Raw genomic sequence first — 26,906 nt, forward strand, 5'->3', positions numbered from 1 at the left:
CAAGTTGCCACACTCTGGGTGCCATCTTGACTGAACAGAGGAGCACTCTTAGTAATAGGCTAAGATAACTACACTGCTCCAAAGAGTGCTATATGAGGTCATTCTTATCCTTGGCCATTAGGCTGCATAATGAGTCAGCCTGTAGCTGGGGAAGTGTCGACCCTCTCCTGTTAGACTGTTTGAGGTAACATGTTTTTTATTCATTCTTACTTCTCTTCTAATATTTGTATATTTGTGCACTTGAAATGCTACTGTGACACTGTAATTTCCTTTGGGATCAATTAAGTATCTTATCTATCTTATGTGGATAGGTGGGTTAGGAAGTTTGCAGACAACACAAAGTTTTGTGGAGTTGTGGATGGTGAAGAAGGTTGCCAAAGGATATAGTGGGATAGACCATAAAATATAGGAGCAAAATTGGGCTGTTTGGCCCAGTGCGTCTGCTCCACCATTCCATCTTGGCTGACTTATTATCCCTCTCAAGCTCATTCTCCTGCCTTCTCCCCATAACCTCTGATGTCCTTACTGATTAAGCGCTCACCGAACTCTGCTTTAAATGTATCCAATGACTTGGCCTCCACAGCCATCTGTGGCAATGAATTCCATAGATTCACCACTCTTAGATGACATGCTGAATCTTAACAAACTTCTGAGAAAGTGGAGGTGCTGCCGTACCTCTCCCCTGTAGAAAAGTTTGACAAGAACGGTCATTGTCATGGAAACACCATGATTGCCTATGTCGTATGACATGGTACATAATGAATGAATAAACCTCTTCACCTGATACCCTCATGAGACTGGCCCTTGAACTTCTGGTTTCCTCCTCCTGTAGTCAATAATCAGCTGTCTCATTTTGCTGGCATTAAGTGAGAAGTTGTAGTTGTGGTATCATTCAACCAGATTTTCAGTCTCCCTCCTGTATACTAATTCGCCACCACCTTTGATTCAGCCAACAACAGTGGTGTTGTCAGTATACTTGAATATAACATTGGAGCTGTACTTAGCCTCACAGCCATAAGTATAGAGTGAGCTGAGCACACAGCTTTGTGGTGCACCTGTGCTGATGGAAATTGTGGAGGAGATGTTGTTGCCAGTCCAAACTGACTGAAGCCTGCAAGTGAGGAAGTAAAAGATCCAGTTTCACAAGGAGTTATTGATGCTTTGGTTTTGGAGTTTATTGAGTAGTTTTAGGGGATGATAGTGTTGAATGCAGAGCTGCAGTCAATGAAGAGCATCCTGATGTATGCTCCTTCACTGTCCAGGTGTTCCAGGGCTGAGTGAAGAGACAATGAAATGGCATCTGCTGTTGACCTGTTGTGACGGTAGGCAAATTGTGGCAGATGCAAGTCACTGCTGTCAAGCAGGAGTTGATATGTTTCATTATCAGCTTCTCAAAACACTTCATCACAGTGGATATGAGTGGTACGAGACGATAGACATTGAGGCTGGTTACCAAGCTCCTCTTGGTATAACTGAAGCCTATTTGAAACAGTTGGGTACCTCAGACTTCTGAAGCGAGAGGTTAAAGATATCAGTAAACACTGCAACCAGTAGATTTGCTCTGGTCTTCGGTACTTGGCCAGGTACATCATCTGGGCCAGTGGTTTACCCTCCTGAGGGATGCTGTCATGTCGGCCTCAGGGACTGAAATTGGGGGCTGTGGGAATTTATGAAGGTACCTCCATGTTCTGTCAGTACACAGTTAATGGTAGGACCTTTAACAAAGATGATGCTCAGAGAGATCTTGATGTCTCTAAAAGTGGCAGCAGAGGTTCATAGGGTAGTAAAGGTGCTGTACGGTAAGATCAGGATGCTTGCACTTACTGTATTTTTAGCATTATACCATACTTTTATTACGTTCACTATCTAAGTATATTTGTTATTTCTTAACAACTGGTGGTTCAGATTAACGTAACACACATCAAAGTTGCTGGTGAACACAGCAGGCCAGGCAGCATCTCTAGGAAGAGGTACAGTCGACGTTTCAGGCCGAGACCCTTCGTCAGGACTAACTGAAGGAAGAGTTAGTAAGAGATTTGGAAGTGGGAGGGGGAGGGGGAGATCCAAAATGATAGGAGAAGACAGGAGGGGGAGGGATATACTGCGTCCGGTTCTCCCGATGTGGCCTTTTATATATTGGTGAGACCCGACGCAGACTGGGAGACCGCTTTGCTGAACACCTACGCTCTGTCCGCCAGAGAAAGCAGGATCTCCCAGTGGCCACACATTTTAATTCCACATCCCATTCCCATTCTGACATGTCTATCCACGGCCTCCTCTAATGTAAAGATGAAGCCACACTCAGGTTGGAGGAACAACACCTTATATTCCGTCTGGGTAGCCTCCAAACTGATGGCATGAACATGGACTTCTCTAACTTCCGCTAATGCCGTACCTCCCCCTCGTACCCCATCTGTTATTTATTTTTATATACACATTCTTTCTCTCACTCTCCTTTTTCTCCCTCTGTCCCTCTGACTATACCCCTTGCCCATCCTCTGGTTCCCCCCACCCCCGTCTTTCTTCCCGGACCTCCTGTCCCATGATCCTCTCGTATCCCTTTTGCCTATCACCTGTCCAGCTCTTGGCTCCATCCCTCCCCCTCCTGTCTTCTCCTATCATTTTGGATCTCCCCCTCCCCCTCCCACTTTCAAATTTCTTACTAACTCTTCCTTCAGTTAGTCCTGACGAAGGGTCTCGGCCTGAAACGTCGACTGTACCTCTTCCTAGAGATGCTGCCTGGCCTGCTGCGTTCACCAGCAACTTTGATGTGTGTTGCTTGAATTTCCAGCATCTGCAGAATTCCTGTTGTTTGCTGTTGTTCAGATTAATGTGTCTGCATTGTGTAAAGAACTCCTTAATTTGAACTATTTTTTGCTGAAGAACAAGAAGGTAATAGACAGAAAAATGGAGGACTGATCTTAGAATAGGTTACAAAGTTGGCACAACATCATAGGCCAAAGGGCCAATAATGTTCTGTAATGTTCTATGTAACTTGAGTGGTCATTAACCTAGATGTGGATAAGTGAAAGCAATACATTATTGTGTTTTTCAAAATCACTGTGGAAGACTTCTTGTTTGATAATCAGTATGATCATGACTGCCATTTCTTATTGTAACTAATGTAGCAACCTATCTCTAACTTCCTTCATTCAGATTTAATCTTTCCATCATCTCTGGAGTAATTGAAAATTAAAAATATACATATGCTAGAAATCTGTTTATCTACTTTATCTGAAGCTGGTATTATCACTGTTTAGCTTATCCAGAATGTTAATCGCATCTCAGCAGCATCTTCTACCTTAATGAAAATGAATTTAAAATATTAATTTAACACCTGCAAAGGAGGTCCTGCAAAGAGAGTTTAGGGAGTTAGGTGCAAAGTTGAAGGACAGGACCTCCAGGGTTGCAATCTCAGGATTGCTACCTGTGCCACGTGCTAGTGAGGCTAGAAATAGGAAGATAATGCAGCTGAATACGTGGCTAAGGAGATGGTGCAGGAGGGAGGGCTTCATGTTTCTGGACAATTGGGCTTTGTTCCAGGGAAGGTGGGACCTGTTCCGACAGGACAGTTTGCACTGAACTGGAGGGGGACTAACATCCTTGCGGGTAGATTTGCTAGTGCTGCTCTGGGGGGTTTGAACTAGATTTGTAGGGGGAGGGGAACCAGAGTGTTAGAGCAGATAGTGAGGTGGAGGAGAATAAAGGTCATGCGAGGACTGCATGTATAGACAGAAATCAAAGGTTTGTACATGATAGAAATGTTCTCAGATGCATCTATTTCAATACAAAGAGTATTGTAAGTAAAGCAGATGAGTTTAGGGCGTGGATTGGCATGTGGGATTACGACATTATTGCTATTAGTGAGACTTGGTTGTAGGAGGGGCAGGACTGGCAGCTTAATGTTCCAGAGTTCCGTTGTTTCAGATGTGATAGAGGGGGAGGGATGAAAGGGGGAGGAGTGGCATTACTAGTCAGGGAAGATATCACAGCTGTGTGTAGACAGGACAGCCTGGAGGGCTCGTCTACAGTGGCCATATGGGTGGAGCTGAGGAACGGTGAAGGTGTGACCACACTAATAGGGTTGTATTATAGACCGTCCAATAGTCAGAGAGAATTGGAGGAGCAAGTTTGTAGAGAGATAGCAGACCGATGTAGGAAACAAAGTTGTAATAGTAGGGGATTTTAACTTTCTGCATATTGACTGGGACTCCCACACTGTGAAAGGGCTAGATAGCTTGGAGTTTGTCAAGTGTGTTCAGGAAAGTTTTCTAAATCAATATATAGAGGTACGTGCGAGAGAGGATGCAATACTTGATCTCCTATTAGGGAACCAGATAGGTCAGGTGACAGAAGTATGTGTAGGCGAACATTTTGGGTCCAGTGACCATATTGTCATTAGTTTCAAGTTAATTATGGATAAGGATAGGTCTGGTCCTTGAGTTGAGGTTCTAAATTGGAGAAGGGCCAATTTTGTGGAAATGAGAAAGGATCTATAAGAGTGCATTGGGATAAGTTGTTTTCTGGCAAGGACGTGTTCATTAAGTGGAAGGCCTTCAAAGGTGAAATTTTGAGAGTGCAGCGTTTGTATGTTCCTGCCAGGATTAAAGGCAAAGTTAACAGGCATAGGGAACCTTGGTTTTCAAGGGATATTGGCGATCGGGTTAAGAAAAAGAGAGAGGTGTATAGCAGGTATAGGCAACAAGGAACAAATGAGGTACTTGAAAAGTATAGAAAATGTAAGAAAATACTTAAGAAGGAAATCAGGAAGGCAAAAAGAAGACGAGGTTGCTTTGGCAGATAATAGGGTTTCTACAAGTATATTAAGAGTAAAAGGATAGTAAGGACAAAATTGGTCCCCTAGAAGGTCAGAGTGATCGTCTGTGTGTGGAGCCTCACAAGATGGGGGAGATCTTAAACAGTTTTTTTGCATCAGTATTTACTCAGGAAACTGGCAAAGCGTATATAGTCATAGTCATACTTTATTGATCCCGAGGGAAATTGGGTTTCGTTACAGTTGCACCAACCAAGAATAGAGTATAGATATAGCAATATAAGCTATATATAATTAAATAATAATATGTAAATTATGCCAGGAAATAAGTCCAGGACCAGCCTATTGGCTCAGGGTGTCTGACCCTCCAAGGGAGGATTGTAAAGTTTGATAGCCACGGGCAGGAATGACTTCCTATGATGCTTAGTGTTGCATCTCGGTGGAATGAGTTTCTGGCTGAATGTACTCCTGTGCCCAATCAGTCCATTATGTAGTGGATGGGAGACATTGTCCAAGATGGCATGCAACTTGGACAGCATCCTCTTTTCAGACACCACCGTCAGAGAGTCCAGTTCCGTCCCCACAAATTCACTGGCCTTACAAATGAGTTTGTTGATTCTGTTGGTGTCTGCTACCCTCAGCCTGCTGCCCCAGCACACAACAGCAAACATGATAGCACTGGCCACCACAGACTCGTAGAACATCCTCAGCATCGTCCGGCAGATGTTAAAGGACCTCAATCTTCTCAGGAAATGGAGATGGCTCTGACCCTTCTTGTAGACAGCCTCAGTGTTCTTTGACCAGTCCAGTTTATTGTCAATTCGTATCCCCGGGTATTTGGAAGGAAGGGAAACAAGCAGTAGTGTCATGGAACATATAGAGATTAAAGAGGAGGAGTTGCTTGCTACCTTACAGCGAATAAAGGTAGATAAATCCCCCGGGCCTGACATGATATTTCCTCAGACCTTGAGAGAGACTAATGTAGAAATTGCAGAGGGCCTGGCAGAAATATTTAAAATGTCCTTAGCCACGGGTGTGGTGCCGGAGGATTAGAGGGTAGCTCATATTATTCCGTTGTTTAAAAAAGGCTCCAAAAGTAACCCAGATACTTACAGGCCGGTGAGCCTGACATCAGTGGTAGGTAAATTATTGGAAGACGTTCTGAGAGATCAGATATACAAGTATTTGGACAGCCAAGGGCTGATTAAGGATAGTCAGCATGGTTTTGTGCGTAGTAGATTGTGCTTAATGAATCTTATAGAGTTTTTCGAGGAGGTTACCAAGAAAGTAGATGAAGGAAAGGCTGTGGATGTTGTCTACATGGACTTTAGTGAGGCCTTTGACAAGATCCCACATGGGAGGTTAGTTCAGAAGTTTCAGACACTAGGTATCCATGGAGAGGTTGTAAACTGGATTCAAAATTGGCTCTGTGGGGGAAGACAGAGAGTGGTAGTGGATGATTGCTTCTCAGACTGGAGGTCTGTGACTAGTGGTGTGCCTCAGGGATCTGTGCTGGGACCATTGTTGTTTGTTGTCTATATCAGTGATCTAGATGATAATGTGGTAAATTGGATCAGCAAGTTTGCTGATGACACTAAGATTGGAGGCGTTGTGGACAGCGAGGAAGGCTTTCAAAGCTTGCAGAGGGATCTGGACCAACTGGAAAGATGGGCCAGAAAATGGCAGATGGAATTTAATGCAGACAAGTGTGAGGTGTTGCATTTTGGAAGGACAAATCATAGTAGGACATACACAGTAAATGGTAGGGCACTGAGGAGTGTGGAGGAACAAAAGGATCTGGGAGTTCAGGTACATAATTCCTTGAAAGTGGCGTCACAGGTAGACAGGGTTGTAAAGAAGGCTTTTGGCATTCTGGCATTCATAAATCAAAGTATTGAGTATAGGAGTTGGGATGTTATGGTCATGTTGTATAAGACATTAGTGAGACCAAATTTGGATATTGTGTGCAGTTCTGGTCACCTAACTATAGGAAGGATACCAGTAAGATTGAGAAAGTGCAGAGAAGATTTACTAGGATGTTGCCTGGTCTTCAGGAGTTGAGTTACAGGGAAAGATTGAACAGGTTAGGACTTTATTCCTTGGAGCATAGAAGAATGAGGGGGGATTTGATAGAGGTTTACAAAATTATGAGGGGTATAGACAGAGTAAGTGCGAGTAGGCTCTTTCCACTCAGATTAAGAGAGATAAATACGGGAGGACATGGCTTTAGGGTGAAAGGAGAAAGGTTTAGGGGGGAACATTAGGGGGAACTTCTTCACTCAGAGAGTGGTGGGAGTGTGGAACGAGCTGCCATCTGATGTGGTAAATGTGGGCTCATCTTAAGTTTTAAGAATAAATTGGATAAATACATGGATGGGAGAGGTCTGGAGGGTTATAGACTGGGTACAGGTCAATGGGTCTAGCGGAATAAAATTTCAACACATACTAGAAGGGCCGAATGGTCTGTTTTTTTTGTGCTGTAGTGTTTTGTGGTTCTGTGGTTCTACCTCAATCATGACCTCTGCCTCCTTAAGCAGATATGGATTTTGGATTTGTATCCCTTTCACTTGCAAATTTTTTCGATTCCCTTTAATGTTTGCTTGCAATATTTCATGTGCTTTTTCTTTGCCTTTCATATATCATTTAGTTCCCCTCACCTCGTTAGTAAATTGTTATCTGTCATTTACAATCTTTTTTTCTTCCTTTGCTCAATTTTGGTCGGATTGATCAACCATGGAGTTCTGACTTTAATTTCTCTGCCTTTTCCCTTATGGTATATACCAGAACCATTGCTGAAATGTCACCACTTTAAAGATCTCCCAGTATTCTCTTTTTTTCAATGTTGGGCTTTGATTCTAGTTATCCTGGCCAGATCTGTTCCTATCCCATGGAGCTTTGTTTCTTTTCCATTTGACTGTTTTTACTTTATTGTGGTCTGTACTCTAAACATTATGTTTAGACTACAGATAACTGATTCTTGGCCTGCTTCATTTCCCAGCAAATTCAGCAAGGCTATCTTCCCTTTTTGGGCCAGAAACATATTAAATCAAGATGGTTATTTTTTTTCTCCTTCCAGTAATCAAATATTCTCCTTAATCAATACTGCCACTGACCATGTTTTACCCTCTCTTCCAAGACAACTTGTATACAGGAATATTTACAACTATTTCATATCTTTTAGCCAGGACTCTGAAATTGCCACATCATTAATTGCAGCTGAGAGTTACCAACTTTAACATACATAATTACGTTTACATTTCTTGTATGTAAACAAGCCATAGATTTCCTTCTCTCTGTCTGCTCAGAAATTTTATTTTTCTTGTTGTGATGTCACTTGCCTCTTCCCAATTCATTTTCCACCTTTTTAAAAATGCTGCCTCTTTTAAAATCCCCAGCGTTCTGCTAAATCCACCATCCAAAGCTCTACTTCAGGACATTGGTCTCAGTTCTTGTTTTGAGTGCAATCCATCTGGCCTGTTAGATCCCAACTTCCTCAATACTCAGTGAACCTAGAGGCCTTCTGCGGCATCTCTCCAACCACTAGTTCTTCTGCGCTATCATCCCACTGGATACTGAGTGTAATCAGGTCCTGCTTTTTAACTGTTTCAAATCTGCATGCAGGCCCCATCCCCCTTTCTATCTAGGTTATTGGTAACAATATTGACCATGACTTCTAACTTCCCCAACCCCCTCACCCCCCAGAATTTTCTGGAGCCACCTTCTGATAAGCTAAGAACCAAGGAGGCAACAGATCGTCCTGGAATCACTTGTGTAATCACAGAAATGGTTGGGTGTTTTCCTCAACAATTATTATTCTTTAACCTCCTTTACCTGTCTGTACAGTTGTGCCACCCACAGTGATGTAAGCTTATCTGACTGGAAACTAGATGACATTTTTCAAATTAAAATTTAACGTAGTTCTATTCATAGGCTTGTTTAACAAGGTGAACCTGGAGAAGAAGGGAAAAGTTTTTAAAATGTCTAGCATTGGATGAATGAATATGGTATGTGTGAAATCCTGCTCATTTGGGATTAAAAAAACAAAATTATACACAGCTCATTTACCAGAGATTTGTTCTAGTCACATGTTTTTTTGACATTCTTCACAAGGTTATATCATGTTGTCACAGGATTTGTCTTGGAGCAGCTTTATTGTAAACTTTTTAATCATAGAAGCCTAAGTGCTCTACTTCTTTCTCAACAAAAGAACCAACCAGTTCCCATACACCACCTTCTTCCATCTGGCAAAACTGGTTCTCATCTTCGACATTTTCTTCTTCGGCTCCTCCCACCTTCTCTAGATTCAGAAGGTAGCTTTAGATCCAGGCTATGCCTGCCTTTTCATTGGCTATGTAGAACAGTCCATGTTCCAGGCCTTCCCTGGTAATACTCCCCAACTTTTCCTTTGATACATTGACGACTGTATCAGTGCTCCTTCATGCACCCATGCTTAGCTTGTCAATTTGATCAACTTCGCCTCCAACTTCTACCTTGCCCTTAAATTCACTTGGTCCATTTCTGACACCTCCCTTCCTTTTCTTGATCTCTCTGTCTCCATGTCTGGAGAGAAATTGTCCACTGACATCTTTTATAAACATACCAATTCAATGGCTATCTTGACTATACTTCTTCCCACCCTGTCATCTGTAAAAATGCTATTCCCTTTTCTCCGTTTCTTCGTCTCTGCCGCATCTGTTCCCAGGATGATGTTTTCCTTTCCAGGATATCAGAGATATCATCCGCCTTCAAAGAACAGGGTTTCCCTTCCTCCACTATTGATGCTGCCCTCACCTGCATCTAGTTAGATTATGAGAACACTCAGTCCTCTTTTATTGTCATTTAGAAATGCATACATGCATTAAGAAATGATACAATATCACAGAAAACAGGACAAACCAAAGACTAACACTGACAGAACCACATAATTATAACATATTGTTACAGCAGTGCAAAGCAGTACCATAATTTAATGAAGAACAAACCATGGGCATGGTAAAAAAAAGTAAAGTCCCCGATAGCAGGTAGCAGAAGGAAGAAACACCCTGCCATAAACCTCCAGGCACCGTCAACTTGCCGATGCCTTGGAAGCAGCCGACCACAGCCGACACTGAGTCTGTCCATCCGAAAACTTCGAGCCTCTGACCAGCCCCTCCGATACAGCCTCCCGAGCACCATCCTCTGCCGAGCGCCTTCGACCTAGCCCCGGCCGCTGAAACAAGCAAAGCCGAGGATTCGGGGCCTTCTGCTCTGGAGATTCCGGTTACCACACGGTAGCAGGGGCAACAAAGCGGGCATTTCAGAAGTTTTCCAGATGTTCCTCCGTACTCTCACATCTGTCTCCATCAAATCAGAATTGTGCACGGTCCCCTACTTGACAGATTACAGATATCATTCACCAGAGAGGCCGCGCATGCTGCCATCGCGCTGCCATCTTCTCCTCCACCATTTACTGGACATTTACATTCACCCTATCTTCCCACCACTTTAACATGGAATTCCTCTGTGATTCCCTTCTCTATTTGTCTTTCCCCACTAATCTCGCTCCTGGTACTTGCTTCTGCAAACGGCCAAAGTACTACACGTGCCTATTCATCTCCTCCCTCACCTCCATTCAGAACCTCAAACAGTCATTCCAGGTGAGGAAACACTTCGTACAAATCTGTCGGGGTCGTTTAGCATATTTAGTGCTTCTGATGCTGCCTCTACTACATTGGTGAGACCTGTTGCAAATTGGGGCACTGCTTTGTTGAGCACTTCTGCTCCATTGGCCAAAAGCAGAGTTTCCCTGTGGCCAACCATTTTACTTCCTATTCCCATTCCCATTCCCAATCCAACATATCGGTCCGTGGCCTCTTCTTTAGCTATGATGAGGCCAAACTCAGGGTGGAGGAGCAACACCTCATATCCTGTCTGGGTAGTCTCCAACCTCGTAGCATGAACATCGATTTCTCCTTCTGGTAAAAATTGTTTTCCCTCCCTCCCTTCCCTTTTCTTCTGTTCCTCACTCTTGCCTCCTATCTCTTCTCACCTGCCTATCACCTCCCCCTGGTGCCCCTCCTTTCCTTTCTTCCCTGGTCCATTCTCTTCTATTACATTCCTTCTTTCCAGCCCTTTACCTTTCCCACCCTCCTGGCTTCACCTATCACCTTCTAGCTATTCTCCTTACCCTCCACCCACCTTTATATTATGGCATCTTCCCCCTTCCTTTCCAGTGCTGAAAAAGAGTCTCGGCCCAAAACATTGACTGTTTATTCATTTCCATAGATGCTGCCGGACCTGCTGTGTTCCCTCAGCATTTTGTATGTTGTTATTTTTAAGGAAGTCGACTGATTTAAACCAATTTCCGTTCCCTGAATCTTCTGTTAGGAGCCTTTTGCTATCCAGAGGTTTGTGCTCTGTCTACGATTGAACAAGTTGTTTATTAACTAAAGTGCAGCAAATTATTGTACAATTATTGTTGTGCAAGTAATTATTGATATTTTGCTTGGTGAGTCATATAATGGAATTTGTTGCAGCGTTCTTCAAATTAGGGGAGTTGCTCAGCAGATTTTTAGCTTGCAAGGAATGAAATATCTATGCTATCTTTAAAGCATAATCAAACCCAAATGCTGACACAGGTGGCATAGCTGGACACCTCCTAATAATGGGAAAGGTATTAATGAAATTTATTCATCTTTCTGATCACTTGTAGTAAGCATACTGCTACTTTACACAGTCCTTCTGATTGATATGTGCATTATTGTGGAGCTTGGCAAGAATTACAGTGTTTGTTGACAGCTTCCTCATTTCTTTGTCCTTCATAGAAATTATCTGGATAGGGAGCAGTACAAGAGAGTGCAACCACCTGGGGCAGATAGTTATTGTTTCTGGGTTGCACTTCTGCATTTGCATTGAAAGCATGATGGACCTAAAGCCAATGAGACTCCATAACTTCGCCATCACTGTAAAGAGAGGTTTCTAATCAGTCATTAGACAGCAGTCAAGAGTCTAGTCTTTTCTAGGTAGCTAGTAGCTCTGCACAACTAATTGGTGATAGCACAATTGGAGAAAGTCTTTGTTGACTTTGGTTTTGCTATGGACAGCAAAGGTGAAGATACCTGTACTTTTGAGGTCTTTAAACTCTCAAGGCATTTTTTTTTAGCTGAATTGTGGATAATTTCTTACAGTAACAGTCTCCCCAAATGTTACTCTTTTGGCTTATGTGGTAGAGATCTGTCTTTAACTTGGGACTGAGTATGGTATGTTGTACGATGATAGCATGGCCCTTTAAGTTGATATCTAAATTAGATGTTCTTTATTGGTTATTTATTTCTGTATTCATGAAGAACTTCACGAAGTCTTCCTGAAGCTGGTTTGGATGAGATCCCATCATCCCTGCTAAGGGCTTTTGTCTCAATTCTGCCTTTCAGCTGAATCAGTGCAGCAGAAGTCATTTGCATTCCAAGGAGTTCTGACCATGGAGAACTGTCTTGCATTTTGTCCTTTGAAACTGAAACCAGACTAAAACGAGGATCCAGTGAAACTGCTGGGTGCAGATGGGAATCTTAATTATTGTATCTTTCAGATACAGTAATACCAGTTTCTGTTTGTAGAGGTCGTTGATTAGAACATAGTGAAACTTTATGCAAGTCCATCAGGTTTATGACCCAATACTGACTCTTAATACTTTAAGCAAAGTTTATACTGGTATTTGGCTCTTGAGACTGTCCTTCTTTTCCAGATCCAGCTTTCCTTTGGGGAAAGACTTAAGTGGGCTGAGTGACCATTGAATAGATTCTCCTCATTTCTTAGTGGGAGCAGAACCTCCCATCTACACTTGTACAAATCTTACACAATTTTATTTGTCTAATTTTATATTTTGTAAGAGAAAATTTTGTTCTCTGTCTCTTTTTCTTTGGGTTAGTGATTTGCAAATTCTGTAAGGGCAAATTTCTGCAATCCCAACAGCTGTAACATGGAGGTTGCCTTTATTGGCTTCATGTCTATAATCATGGACTATTGATTTGAAGTCATAAATTGCAATTTAGTACTATGGGCTAGAGAATTTACTTATAATTGTTTCTGGACTAAAAGATTAGTAACAGCATTGAGTGATAACAACACCCCTACATTGTTATTAAAAGCGAAGGTGATTCACTACTTCACTTTGGCGGGGGGCGGGGGGTGGGGGGTGCTGGGGAAACAAAATCTCATAACCTGATCTGGTTGATGTCACTTCAGATAAATATAGTTGATTCTTAACTGCTTTCTGAAATTCCTTGGCAGGATACTATGGGATAGTTAGAATTTAGCAATAAATACTTTGGATAATATGTCAATGCTAAACTTTTCAGCTAGTTTTTGGTTTACCAAAGGTTTGTTTTACATCTGTATTTCATTTTCTGTAGCTATGTGCTGTATAGGAGCTGAACATTTTAGAAAAATCTAGATTTATTCTTTCTTTTCCAGCTTTTTTATGTCAGTGTGGCAGACCACTTATGGTTGGGTCTCGGTAAGGTAGCTTAAATTGGGAAGTATGTTTCAACTTTCCCCCTTTCTTTGGCAGGATGCTTGGTGTCCTCTGAGTGAATCTCTGGCCCATACTTAAAAGAACACAGCTGTATATTGTTATTTCTCAGCTTGTGTTGAGTCACATGGCTACAGACCCATTGTGTTCTTGCTCTAGTAATGAAATCAGTGAAGAGTCTTGACCTGCCTTTTATAGCTTCTCAGCTATTTTTAAACATCATTGTTCATTTTCTGACTGCTCATTTTTCAACAATAGTTCGCTCAATAAAAAATAAACTGCAGCTGGAGGCTTCCTTTTGGTGATCATTTAATTGCATTGCTATGATTAAAATCTTCAGCTTTTGTTTTGCCTGCTTGGCAACATTTGCACCTGCAAGTAGATGCAGAGTGTAGTGAAACTGTGGTGAAGGATAGGCAGATGATAGGGCAAAATTGCAGTCAGTGGGGTGGGTTGAAGTGTGCTTTTAAACTAAATAGTAGGTTCAACAGTTTGGAAAGCGAGGATAAAATAAAAGGGAAGGAGAGTGCAGGGGTCATTACGATAGTCTCCAGAATAAATAAAAAGACAAAAAGGGTAAGAATTTAACTTCTGGTAACATGGGTGAGAAATTGACCAGGGTGATTGATGAATACAGGACTGAAAGTGTTATATTTGAATGCATGCAGTATATGGAATAAGGTAGATGACCTTATAGCACAGTTAGAAATTGGCAGGCATGATGCTATGGGCATCTCTAAGTCATGGTTGAAAGAAGATCATAGGAGCTCAACATAGAAGGGTACACATTGTGTCTATAGGACAGGCAGGCAGAGGAGAAAGGGCGACTGTTGGTTTGAAAAAATGAAATCCAATTATTAGAAAGAGGTGACATAGAATCAGTATGTGTAAGTTAAGAAACTGCAAGGATTAAAAAGACCCTGATGGGAGTTATATACAGGCCTCCAAACAGTTGCCGGGATGTGGGATACGAATTACGATGAGAGATAGAAAAGACATGTAAAAAGTGCAATTTTACAATAGTCATGAGGAATTTCAGTGTGCAGGTCGATTGGGAAAATCAGGTTGGTGCTAGATGACAAGAAAAGGAATTTGTAGGATGTCTCTGAGATAATATTTTAGAGTAGCTTATGGTTGAGACACTAGGGAAAAGGTAATTCTGGATTGGGTGTTGTGTAGTGAGTAAGATTTAATTAGGGAACTTAAGGTAAAGGAATCCTTAAGAGGCAGTGACCATAATATGATAGAATTCTCCCTCTATTTTGAGAGGGAGAAGCTAAAATCAGATGTATCAGTATAACAGTGGAATAGATGAATTACAGGCAGAGGAGCTGGCCAAAATTGCAAGGGGACACTAGTAGGGACGATGGCAGAACAGCAACGACTGTAGTTTCTGGGAACAATTATTTATTGCTATTTGTTATATCTGCATTTGCATAGTTTGTTGTTCATTGACCCTGTTTACAGTTTACAGTTAATGTTCTATAGATTTGCTAAGTATGCCCGCAGGAAAAAGAATTCCAATGTTGTATATGGTGACATGTAGGTACTCTGATAATAAATTTTACTTTATACTTTGTATAATATAGCAAAAATTAGTTGCAAGCTAGATGATTAAGAAGCTATTAAGAACCAATTGAAGGCAACTAAAAAAGTAATAAGGAGAATAAAGATGAAATGTAAAGGTAAGCTAGCCAAGGATGTAAAAGATGATACCAAAGGTTTTTCAGATACTAAAGTGTAAGACAGTGGATATTGGACCACTGGAAAATTATGCTGGAGAGGTAGTAATGGGGACTAAGAAATGGTAACAAACATAGTAAGTATTTTGCGTCAACCTTCACTGTGCCAGAAATTCAAGAGTCTCAGGGAGCAGAAATGAGTGTAGTAGCTCTTACGAAGAAGCAGATGCTTAGGAAGCTGAAAGGTCTGAAGGTAGTTATGCCACCTGGAGCAGATGGACTACACCCCAGGGTTTCTGAAAGAGGGAGCTGAAGAGATTGTGGAAGCATTAGTAGCAATCTTTCAAAAATCAGTACATTCTGGAATGGTTACAGAGGACTGGAAAGTTGTAAATGTCATTCAACTCTGTAGGAAGGGAGGAAAGCAAAAGACTGTAAATTATAGGGTTGTTAGCCTATAGTTAAGTAAGATGTGTGTGTCCATTATTGGATGAGGCTTTGGGGATGTTGGAGGCACATGGTAAAATGGACTGAAGTCAGCATGTACTCCTTAAGGGGAAATCTTGCCTGTTGGAGTTCTTTGAGGAAGTAACAGGCAGGATAGAGAAATAAGAGTCAGTGGATGTTGTTTACGTGGATTTTCAGAAGGCCTTTAACAAGATGCTGCATGTGAGACTGATTAACAAGGTAAGAGCCAATGGTATTACAGGAAAAATGCTAGCATGGAGAGAAGATTAGTTGTCTGGCAGGAGGCAAAGAGTGGAAATAAAGGAGACCTTTTCTGTTTGGCTGTCAGTGACTAGTGATGTTCTGCAGGGTTCACTGTTAGGACTGCTTCTTTTCACGTTGTATGTCAATGATTTGGATGACAGAATTAATAACTTTGTGACCAAGTTTGTGAATGATACAAAGATAGGCGTATAGGCCGGTACTATTGAGGAAGCAGGGAGTCTGTAGAAGGACTTTGAGAAATTAGGAGGATGGGCAAAGATGTGGCAGATGGAATACTGTGTAGAGAGGTATATTGCCATGCACTTTGGTGGAAGGAATAAAGGTACAGTATAGACTATTTTCTAAATGGGAAGAAGATTCAGAAATCAGAGATACAAAGGGACTTAGGAGTCTTTGAGCAGGATTCCCTTGCAGGTTGAGTCAGTGGTATGGAAGGCAAATGTAATATTAGCATTCATTTCGAGAGGACTAGAATATACATGCAATAATCTGATTTGTCAGGCTTTATAAGGCTTGGTCAGACCATACTTGGAATGTTGAGCAGTTTTGGGCTCCTTATCTAAGAAATGATGTGCTGGCATTAGAAAGGGTGCAGAGGAAGTTTACATGATGATCCTGGGAATGAAAGGGTTAACGTATGAGGAGTATTGATGGCTCTGTGCTTGTACTTTCTGGAGTTTAGAAAAATGAGGTGTGATTTCATTGAAACCTATCAAATATTAAAAGGCCTAGATGGATGTGGGGAGGATATTTCCTATACTGGGGCAACTGCTAGATTTTGAGCAAGCACACCCTCAAAGTAGAAAGATGTCCCTTTAGAACAGAAATGAGGAGGAATTTCTTTAGCCTGAAGGTGGTGAATCTGTGGAATTCATTGCCACGGACAATTGTATATTGGGTATACCTAAAGCAGAGGTTGAAAGGTTCTTGATTTGTAAGGCCATGAAAGAAGGCAGGGGAATGGGTTTGACAGTTCAAAGTTCAAGGAATAATAAATAAGACATGATGGAATGGCCGAGCAAATTCAGTAGGCTGAATGGCCTAATATTGCTCCTATTCTTATGGTACGTCATCAGTGGCTTGGTGGCGAGCCATGAGAAAATGATAAAGACAGATATACATAGTTACAATGTTTAAAAGATATTTGGCTAAATATATGGATAAAAAAATAGATTTAGAGGAATATAGGACGAGTTCGGGTAGTGGACATGTTGGGCGAAAGTGTCTTTACCAGTGTTCAAACTGGGTAGAAAGGACATGGTTCAGGTTCCAATGTATTTGGCAAATGATCAAAGTTACATAATGTGTAATCATGACCATCTGCCAGAAGCAAGACCAATGTGGTTGTAATTACTGAAGGATCTCACAAGAACAGTTATTACCAAGGTTCTCAGCTCCCTCCTCCCATTGGTGGAAGAGATACTCCATGGATTTCTGTGTGGGTTATGTCTCTCTTCAGTTACAATAAATGTGCTTTTCAGTGTACACCAACTCAGAAATTCAGGGAGAGGCCTCAATCACTGTTACCGGTCTTTCTCAAAAAACATTAAACATCCTCAGTCAAGAGTAATGATAACATCCTTCTCAAATCTGGCTGGCAGGGTGAATTTGCCTTAATCTTGCCTGTCACCTCATGTGTGCCAGCCATGGTCTTAACAAATAAATATATGATTCAAGATTATTTAATGTCACTTCCAGTACAGAAGTGTATAGGAGAACGCAGCATATAAAAATAGCAGGCTAAGACAACAAAACACAATAAATATAAATGCATAAGATAGATTATACATACATAAAGTGATGCTAGGTACAGGAGTGTCTGTGTACAAGGTGATTCTGACAGGAAGTGATAAAGTAGTGGGGGTGGGGGTTGTGAAGGTGTGGGTTAGTGGATGGAAGTGTTGATCAGCTTTACTGCTTGGGAAAAGAAACTGTTTTTGAGTCTGATGGTCTTGGTGTTGTTACTACGTAGCCTCTCCCTGATGGGAGTGGGACAAGCAGTCCATGAGCAGGATGGTTAGGATCTTTCATGATATTGCTGGCCTTTTTCTGGCACCTTTCTGTATGTGTGCGTGTGTGTGTGTGTGTGTGTGTGTTTATATATATAGTGCTGGTGACGCATTTGGTGGTTTTGACTACCCGTTTAGAGCTTTCCTGATAGATCCAATCTCTGTTCAAAATTATTTTTGGTGAAACATACACTTTTCTCATCTTTCTTGCTACAATGCTGTCATGAAGCTAATCTATAGACAATCTTGTCTCTACTCCAGAACCATGGTCACCTCAACCTCAACCCTTAAACCACAGTTTGCAGATTATGCTTGCATAGGCAAAAGCTTGGAGGCGGAAAGATCCTCTCCCAATTTAGAAAGGTGCTGAGAATGTTTATGGATAGTCAACCACTTTTGCTTGGAACATTGAGGAAGGGCTGTGACTCAGTGGGACAATGGTCTGTGTAATTAATTAGATCGATTTAATCTTCTGCAATCCTCTGTCTCCATTAATTAACAATCAAGAAATTTGTTAGCTCCTAGATCATTAGTTTATACAATCATTTTTCTCTAGTGTAACTAATTATTATAAACTGCTCTCTGTTTTTCCCTTTAATCATTAGCAACAGAGACACTAAAATTTGCTTAAAATTGCTTCCCATTATTAATTCCTCTGTCTTGATTCCATAAGGACAGGCATTTAATTTTGCCATTACCTTCCTTTTTTCCAACAAGAAATGCAAATTTAGTGACATGGCTTCATTGTCGCTAGAATTTCACTCAGCAAATATTGGAAAGGCCAGTACTATTGCCTTCAGTATGCTTCAAAATCAGCATTCTTTGAACATCAGGCACGAGATTTTACAGTTGCTGGAAATCTTGAACAACAAATCTTCTCCAAAATGCCAACTCCATAGATTTCTTTCCATAGATGCTGCCTGACCTGTTGAGTTCCTCCAGCATTTTGTATTTCTTTAGACATTAACTCCATTCCTTTCCTAGCTGCCATCTGACACCGATCCAGACAAAGAAGCATTTAGCAATATACAACATTGCCCAAGTTTGTTCCTGAAATAAGCTCTACAACTGAAAGCCCTTTCAGTAACAGCTCTTTTAGCAGCGTATATTCTGCCTTGGACAAATTATAATGCAGGAATTGTCAATTTTCACTTCCTGTGGATTTTAAGTGGTTGGGAAGCCATACAGGATATTTGCTTCATTAGCTCAGATTGAGTATATAAGAGCAGGAAGGATATGGAACAATATATATGTAAAACAGCTGGAGTACTTAATGCATTTCTTGTCATCGTATGGGAGTAAGAATAACATTGCACTGGAAAGGGTGTGGAAGAAATTCACCTAGATGTTGCCTGGGGTGGAGTATTTCAGTTATAATGCATAGGCTATGTTTTTTTGGAGCAGAGAATGCAGAAGAGAACTTGACTGAGAAATATGCAATTGAGGGCAGAAATTGGGGAGAAAGACTAAGAGGAAATTTAGAATGCCCCCAAAGACTCTAGCAAATTTCTACAGATGTACTGTGGAGAGCATTCTGAGTGGTTGCACTGTAGGTTAATTTAATTGGTGGAAATGTACATAATTCACAGTCACCCACAATGAGTTGGAGTTCACTTTAAGAGGCTGGTCTGACATGATGATGTAATTACATAAAGTATTTTTACTGCTCTTTGTGTTCAGAGTTTGGAGTACAATAAATGAGTTGTTAGTTTTACTTAAACATAAAACGACTCTGCCATATTTATTTGCGAGAAACAACATTGGTGATTCCAATGCTCCAGGATGGTTCCAGAGATATTGAGCATGTCGGCCAATGTGTCATTTTGAAATTGCTGGAGTTTTTTGAGCAAAATGAGGGAGAAGAAGATGGCGGTGTGACGCAGAACGCGTAGCCTCTCCGCTGAAATGATAGCGTATTTGTAAGTAGGATGCCATGCACAATTCTGATTTGATGGAGACAGCCATGAGAGCACGGAGAAACACCTGGATTAACTTCTGAAATGCCCGGTTCGCTGCCACTGCTACTGTGCGATGGAGAATCTCCGGAGGGAAGGGCCCAAAATCCTCGGCTTTGCCTGCTGCTGGCGACCGGGGCTGAGGTCGAAGCGTTCGGCAGAGGTGGTGCTCGGTGTCAGAAGGCTGGTCGGAGCTCGAAGTCTTCGGACGACTCGGAGTCGGACTGTGGTTGGGTAGGACGGGGAGAGTTTTCTTCCTTCTCCCATCTGTGTGAGATGTGGAACTTTCGAGAGACTTTGAACTTTTTGCCGTGCTCACGGCTTGTTCCTCAAGTTACAGTATTGTTTGCACTGTTGTAACTATATGTTATAACTATGTGGTTTTTGTCAGTTTTTCAGTCTTGGTCTGTCCTGTGTTTCTGTGATATCACACCAGAGGAATATTATATCATTTCTTAATGCATGCATTACAAAATGACAATAAAAGAGAACTGCATGTCCTCATAATCTAATCTAATCCAATCTGATCTAATCTAAACTGCTGTTGCTTGGTTTGTACAAGCTGAGGCCCAAATCGCACTGCGAGACACCACAAGAACACCAAATATTTGTATGTGTCACATCACTCAGCATCATTCCATGGCTGTGAGAGTGGTGAGCCTGTTTGACCACCCACCTGAACACGATAAATACCGATTGCCAAAAACTCATCTTTTACGGTCTTTTGGACTATCGGAGTCTGAGCACGCCAAACAGTTGCTTTCCTTGCCCAGTCTCAGTGATGCTAAGCTGTCAGAGCTAATGGGCCACATGCTGTCTCTCCTGGGAAACCGCCATCCTTGTTTTATTTTTAAGAAACTCTTCATGCAGCAAATGCCTGATCAAGTTCATATAGCCTCATTAATGCACCTGTGATGGACTATAGGGAGCTTGCTAAGATGGCTGTTAGTCTACACTCAACCAGGTAGCAGTGCGTCACTCCTCCTTTTGCTAATTCAGTAAGCCCAGTCAGCAAGGCCCCAATATAAGGACACACATGGCTATGAAACAGAAGACACTGGGGACTGAGTTTTTACCACACTGACTTTGCTACGGATGCAATTAAGTTCTGACTGCCTTACAGCTTTGATGCCAGTGCATGGGGATGTCAGAGGTCCCGTGAACACTGTGAGTTCCAGCTGCCAGGGTCGGCTACCGTTCATTACAGACTCCCTTTCAGGGTGACGCTTCCTGTGTGACACACATGCTCAAGTGAGTGTGCTGCTAGCATCGCCTATTGATGAGGAGGCAAAGAGCAATGAAACTTCACTGGAAGCCACCAACGGCAGCAGGATCCAGACTTATGGAACACGATGGGCGATGTTCTGCTTCAGTGGGCGCCATTACACATGGGACTTTGTCCTGGCTAAAGTGATTAGACTTCTGCTTGGTGCCGAGTTCCTGTGTGCCCCAGGACTGTTAGTCAATCTGAAGGAATGCGAGCTTGTGGATGTCAAGGATTTTGGGTCGTTACCCTGCTCCCCCAGTAAGTTCCTGACAATGGCTCTGTTAAGCACATGCACCACTGCATGTGAGTTTACTGGGTGCATTCCCAAAGCACACTTAGCCCACATTCTCCACTACAGTCACAAAACATGAGGCTGAGCACCACGTTTCTACAACTGGCCCCCCAATTCCATGCCCACGCGCGTAGGCTGGATCCAGAAAAGCTGGCCACTGCGAAGTCTGAGTTTGCCATCATGGAGAGACTTGGCATTGTTTGCTGGCCAAATAGCCCCCTGGGCTTCACCCCTCCTTTATGGTCCCTAAATCCGATGGTGGTTGCTGCCCCTGTGACAATTACAAGAACAAGGCCACCATCCCCAATCTTTACCCTGTCCTACACATCCAAGACTTTTTGGCACGTTTAACTGTAAGTTAATTTTTTTCCAAGGTTGATCTAGTTAGCGGCTACCATCAGGTGCCTGTGTGCTAGGAGGACATTCCCAAAACAGCTGAGATTTCCCCGTTTGGTGTCTTCGAGTTTCTGCACTTGCTTTTTGGGCTGAAAAATGCGGCACAGACTTCCCAATGGCTGATGGACTCTGTATTAAAGGACTTTGGATTTTCTTTTTGTTTACCTGAATGACATACTTGTCACCAGTGCATTAATTCGAATGCATATCTTAGCTCTGCACACTTTTTGAGTGTCTAAGCCAACACAGGTTGATTATTAACCGTGCTAAATGCCAGTTTGGGTTGTCAACCATTGGCTTTCTTGGCCATCACATCTCTGTAGAAGATGCCAAACCCCTCCCATTAAAAATAGCCATTATTATGGATTTCCCACTGCCCCACACTACGAAAAAAACTACAGGAATTTTTAGGCATGGTGAGTTTCTGTCACCGCTTCATTCCGCGAGCTGATGAACTTAAGCTCCCCCTGTATAATGCGCTTAAAGGCAATACCCCAATCACATGCTTGACTGATCAGTGGACGTGACCAGGGCATTTGATGATACCAAACAAGCTCTTTCTGACGTGACACTACTGGCACACCCGCTCCCCAAAGCACCCATAGTCATTACTACTGACGTTTCGGACTATGTTGTGGGTGCTGTGTACGAACAATTGTCGGCAGCTCCGTCCCCCCCGAAAGGAAGTACAGCATGTTTGACTGTGAGCTTCTCGATCTCTATCTGGTTGTCTGCCATTTTCATTTTCTTCCAGAGGGTTGACATTTCACAGCATTCGTTGACCACAAACCCCTGTACATGCTGTGGCCAAAATATCAGACCCTTGTTCTGCATGGCAGCAATGCCCACTGGCCTACATAACATCACAATATCATAATATCACAACTGATACACAACATAGCAAGAGGAAAGATAATGCCGTGGTTGATTGTCTCTCGGAGCCAGTTGTTACAGTCAGACACATTAGGGTTGACTATGCTGGCATGGCAGCCAATCAGGCTACTGACCCAGAGGTCCAGACTAACCGAACAGCAGTCATGGGCCTGCAGTTGGCCGACATTAAGTTCGGGGAAGCTAGAGTTTCTCTCCTGTGCGGTGTCAACCGGTCAGCCTTGCAAACTGGAGTTGGACAGTTTTGACTCCGTACATGGCCTCTTGCATCCAGGCTGGAAGGCTTTACAGAAACTGGTCGCACTAAAGTTTGTGTTGCACTGCCTTAGAAAGGACGTGCGCGATTGGGTTGCAGCTTGTGTGTGGAGTGCCAGCGGGCGACGGTTTAACCATGTCAATGTAGATCTTGATGGTCCTCTTTCCGCACCCCCCCCCCCCCAGTGGTTTCACGCACTTCCTTACCATGGTGGACTGTACCACCAAGTGGCCAAAGGTTGTCCCTTTAGCATTGACGACGGCCATAGTCGTGGCTCGAGAATTCATCAGCACCAGAACGTTTGCTGATATCAGTTTCATGAATGATTATGACCCTTTATCTAACTTAAAACATTAAGTAGTAGATAATTAGGAGGATAATGATTGCCAAAATTCAGAGGTTTTGGTTGTTTTCTTACCCTGGGCTCATGCTTTGTGCAATGAAAGTGAGGACAATATTCAGTTGTTAAAATTGAATGGTCAAGTTTCATAGGAGTTTTCTGTTCAGCATCTGGTAACTGGTCCCCATGGTCATTTTTAATTTAAAGTTCTTTGCTGAAGGATTTTATAGGTTTTTCTAGTGGGTATGAAGCAGGGCGCTTTAAGGATATGTGTATGTTGCTAGTATATTTATAAACTGTTGAGTAGTAAGCAGAGATGAGCAGCTGTACGTGGGAGCTGAGTGTTTTAAGTGGCCTTTCCAAATTCCAGTTAGATTGGCTGATGAGCCTTCAGCCTTTCTGTTTGAAACTGCAGAACGTCGAGCAAAAAGCCTTTCATGTTTGTTCCCACTCTGCCTTTTTTACAGTTTTGTCTTTACGCGATTTAAACTGTGAAAGTATTTGCTGTTACTCAAACAATAATTTGTTTTTAGAGAGTCTCAACTGTAACTTGCGTAGATATTGTTCTTTCAGGTTTTATAGAGATTGGAATTTTAGGTTTGGTAATGTTACTTTACTGTATCTTGGTACACATAATACAAATGTGTGCAATGATCTTTTGAAACCTATATCTGCTGAACTACTGTATTTGTTTACTTGTCTCTAAGTAAACAATTAAGTTGTGTCTCTGCTTTCAGGTATTTGGGGAAATATTTTCAATTAATGTGGCACTTGGATGTGAAGCGTTTAAATGTGTCCAGAAATTCAGTCATACAACTTAACTAATAAACAGTGCTGATTAAATGAAAATTGGACTGAACTACGTTGAGCAATTTTCTGTATGTTTTCTATACACCGTGGTTCCTGTGCAGATGTCTTGTCCTGCCATCTGGCAGAATGTACCGAAGCATTCGGGCTCTCACGACCAGACTGTGAAACAGTTTCTTCCCCCAAACCATCACACTCCTTAATACTCAGAGTCTAGACTGACATCTACATCATTTATTATTATATTGTAGTTTGTCCTCTACTCTGCCTATTGTCTTGTTTATTATTTATTGTACTGCCCTGCACTGTTTTGTGCACTTTATGTAGTCCTGTGTAGGTCTGTAGTCTAGTGTAGTTTTTGTGTTGTCTTACGTAGTCTAGTGTAGCCTTGTGTTGTCTCATTTAGTCTCGTGTAGTTTAGTGTTGTTTCATGTAGCACCACTGTCCTGGAGGAACGTTGTTTCGTTTTTACTGTGCACTGTACTGGCAGTTTATGGTCGAAATGATAATAAAAAACGACTTGATTTATTTTTCAGCAAGAACTTTGTTCACTTTGGAATCTAGTTTACATAAAAAGTTCACCCAGATTAAATTTGTGTATCCTTTGGGCATGGCATTGATAGGATTGAAATTATAGCACCACGATAGGAGGCCATTTGACTTATTGAGCCTGTGGCTTTTTGTTGTACGATATGAGTAACTCTTTTACCTGGCTCCTTTCCAGTAGGTTTTTGTTCTACCTCATTACTTTTTTCTGCCAATGCACTGCAGATCCTAAACTTGAACAAGTCAGACGATGTACATATAGCTTAAAGTTGACTGAGAGTATAAGAATGGCAGGGAACATTGGAAAAATAAAATGGCCAAAATATGAGAATAGCTTCAGTGTAAATTCATTCAGTCCCTCAAAGATCCAGAGCTTCCAAAAGAGTATTAGATTTAGAATTTTGTGCTGCAGTCTTAATGTAAAATAGCACTAAATGAAACAACATATTTTTAATTCTTGGTCTTGTTCACGTTATGCATTTTGTCCTAGGACAGAGTTGATTTAAGTATCTCCACATAGCCTATGCCTATCAGATGGGCAAGGCCCTAGCTAAACATGGTAATTTTTAGGATAGTGGGTAGGTAATTCCCATGATTGTTTTGCATTTTCATGCGGCAAATCTAAAAGATGCAGTAGATGGTCAGCACTGAGATTCACACAGAGAATTGAGGCACAGAACCTTTTGACAGCCCCGTCCTCTTTCATGCACACACTCAAACATGCTACAACAGAAGGGAGAACATAGAGACAATAGGGAATGAAAGATGTGACTATCTAATCTGATGCCAAGGTGGATGGGTGTTCCACTTGTGCAGAAAACAGTGAGAGCATTGTCTGCCGGTCAGCGACATAGTAAAGGAAACCAGTGAGACTGTAGGCTAGGTCAAGTTGAGAGACAATGAAACTAGATCAAATAATACTCTGAAAGAATTAGTATACCAATGATAAAGTGAGGCAACTCATGATTTAAATAGTGTGCTCAGTTTTTTTTACAATGGACAACCTTAAGTGAGAAAATAAGGCATTCTACCTATTGCTCTGAATTAGAAATGTATTTGTTGTGCCTTAAAAGTTATCTACAAACTTGTTGAAAATTTTGTAACTAAAAGTGCACCATTACTAGGAGGCCACACCTTCTGGTTGGTGATTAATGTTGCCTTTCGTGCAGACCATCATCTGAAGAGCCATTATAGTTTTGAGATGGGCACAATACCTTTGGAAAGGAAGCAGATCATAACTGCACTAGCCAAGGAGAGGTACTGTTTGAAGGAAGTTAAAAGGGTAGAAGATCCTTTAAAAGTAAGTCTGAGGACTGGATTAACCTTGAAGTAAAGCTCAACGTGAGTTGTTCAAAGACACCTCAAACCCACAAGGGCAGACTGAGGTGATCAAACTCTGGATTTTATGAGTTCCAGGAAAGCATGCTCCCAGAATTGTGATTCACTAAATCTTCATTGGACAATTTCTGTTCTTGATCATGTGAAAATTTACTTGCTTTACTATGGTACTACACTTTGTGCAGTAACATTAATGTACGATGGTTCCAGGTTCAATTTAGAATTCTATACAAATTCTTGGCCTGACATTTGAATAGATTTTTAAGTGATATTTCTTTGCATTGTCTGAAATTAGGCAACTGGAATCTTGTGAAATTTATCTAATTTGTTTCAAAGTATGGAGTTAATGTCCACTTATTTCCTTCCCAGTTTGGTTTGATTTGTTTTGTGATAATTCTTAATTTCTTAAAATCAACAAAACATTTGAGGGCAAGGTGTTACTTTCCATGGGATAGATAAGGTTGTCATTGAGGTTGGGCAAAACTGAACAAATAGGTCATAGGTTAAGGATGAAAGGTGAAATGTTTATGGAGAACATGATGCACTTCTTCACTCAGGGTAGTGACAATATAGAATGAGCTGCCACCAAAAGTGGTAGATGCAGGTTTCATTTCAACATTTAAGAGAAATTTGGATAGGTACATGGATGGGAAGGGTATGGAGGGCTATTGGCTGGGTGCAGGTCAGTGAGATTTGACAGATTAATAGTTTGGCACAGACTAGATGGACCGAAGAGTCTGTTTCTGTGTTGTAGTGTTCTATGACTCTATAACAGTATCAGGCAGGAGACTTGATTCAGTCATAAATACCGATAAGCCTATCTGTTGGTCAAATAGTTGTGATAAACCAACATCCTGTGTTCACACATTTGATTTGCAAGCATTAGTAGCAGCATCAAGACTGACTGAAGGGTTTTTTTTGTGTGTTTGTTCTGTTGGTGAGGGAAAGAGATGTGTGAATTTTGTTATTCAAAGAGATTGTTCACTTACCAATGAATTTTTAACAATGTCAATAGTTTACTGTAAAGTTTCATTTGGTCTTTTGGGGACTTCCTTTTTTCAAAAAAATTTCTTGTAATTAGGATTGACTTTACCATAAAATTACTGGGCCTTATC

The 26,906-nt window shown here is 41.6% G+C and overlaps 1 protein-coding gene across 1 annotated transcript in view; it reads left to right on the forward strand.

Moving 5' to 3' along the window:
- The window catches only part of tbc1d2b (TBC1 domain family, member 2B), a 115,334-nt gene that overhangs the window by 3,062 nt on the left and 85,366 nt on the right, over positions 1-26,906 (forward strand). The gene's annotated exons all lie outside the window — the stretch shown is intronic.

The sequence above is a fragment of the Mobula hypostoma genome, chromosome 18 (assembly GCF_963921235.1).
Source record: "Mobula hypostoma chromosome 18, sMobHyp1.1, whole genome shotgun sequence".
In the NCBI taxonomy this organism is placed as follows: Eukaryota; Metazoa; Chordata; class Chondrichthyes; order Myliobatiformes; family Myliobatidae; genus Mobula; species Mobula hypostoma.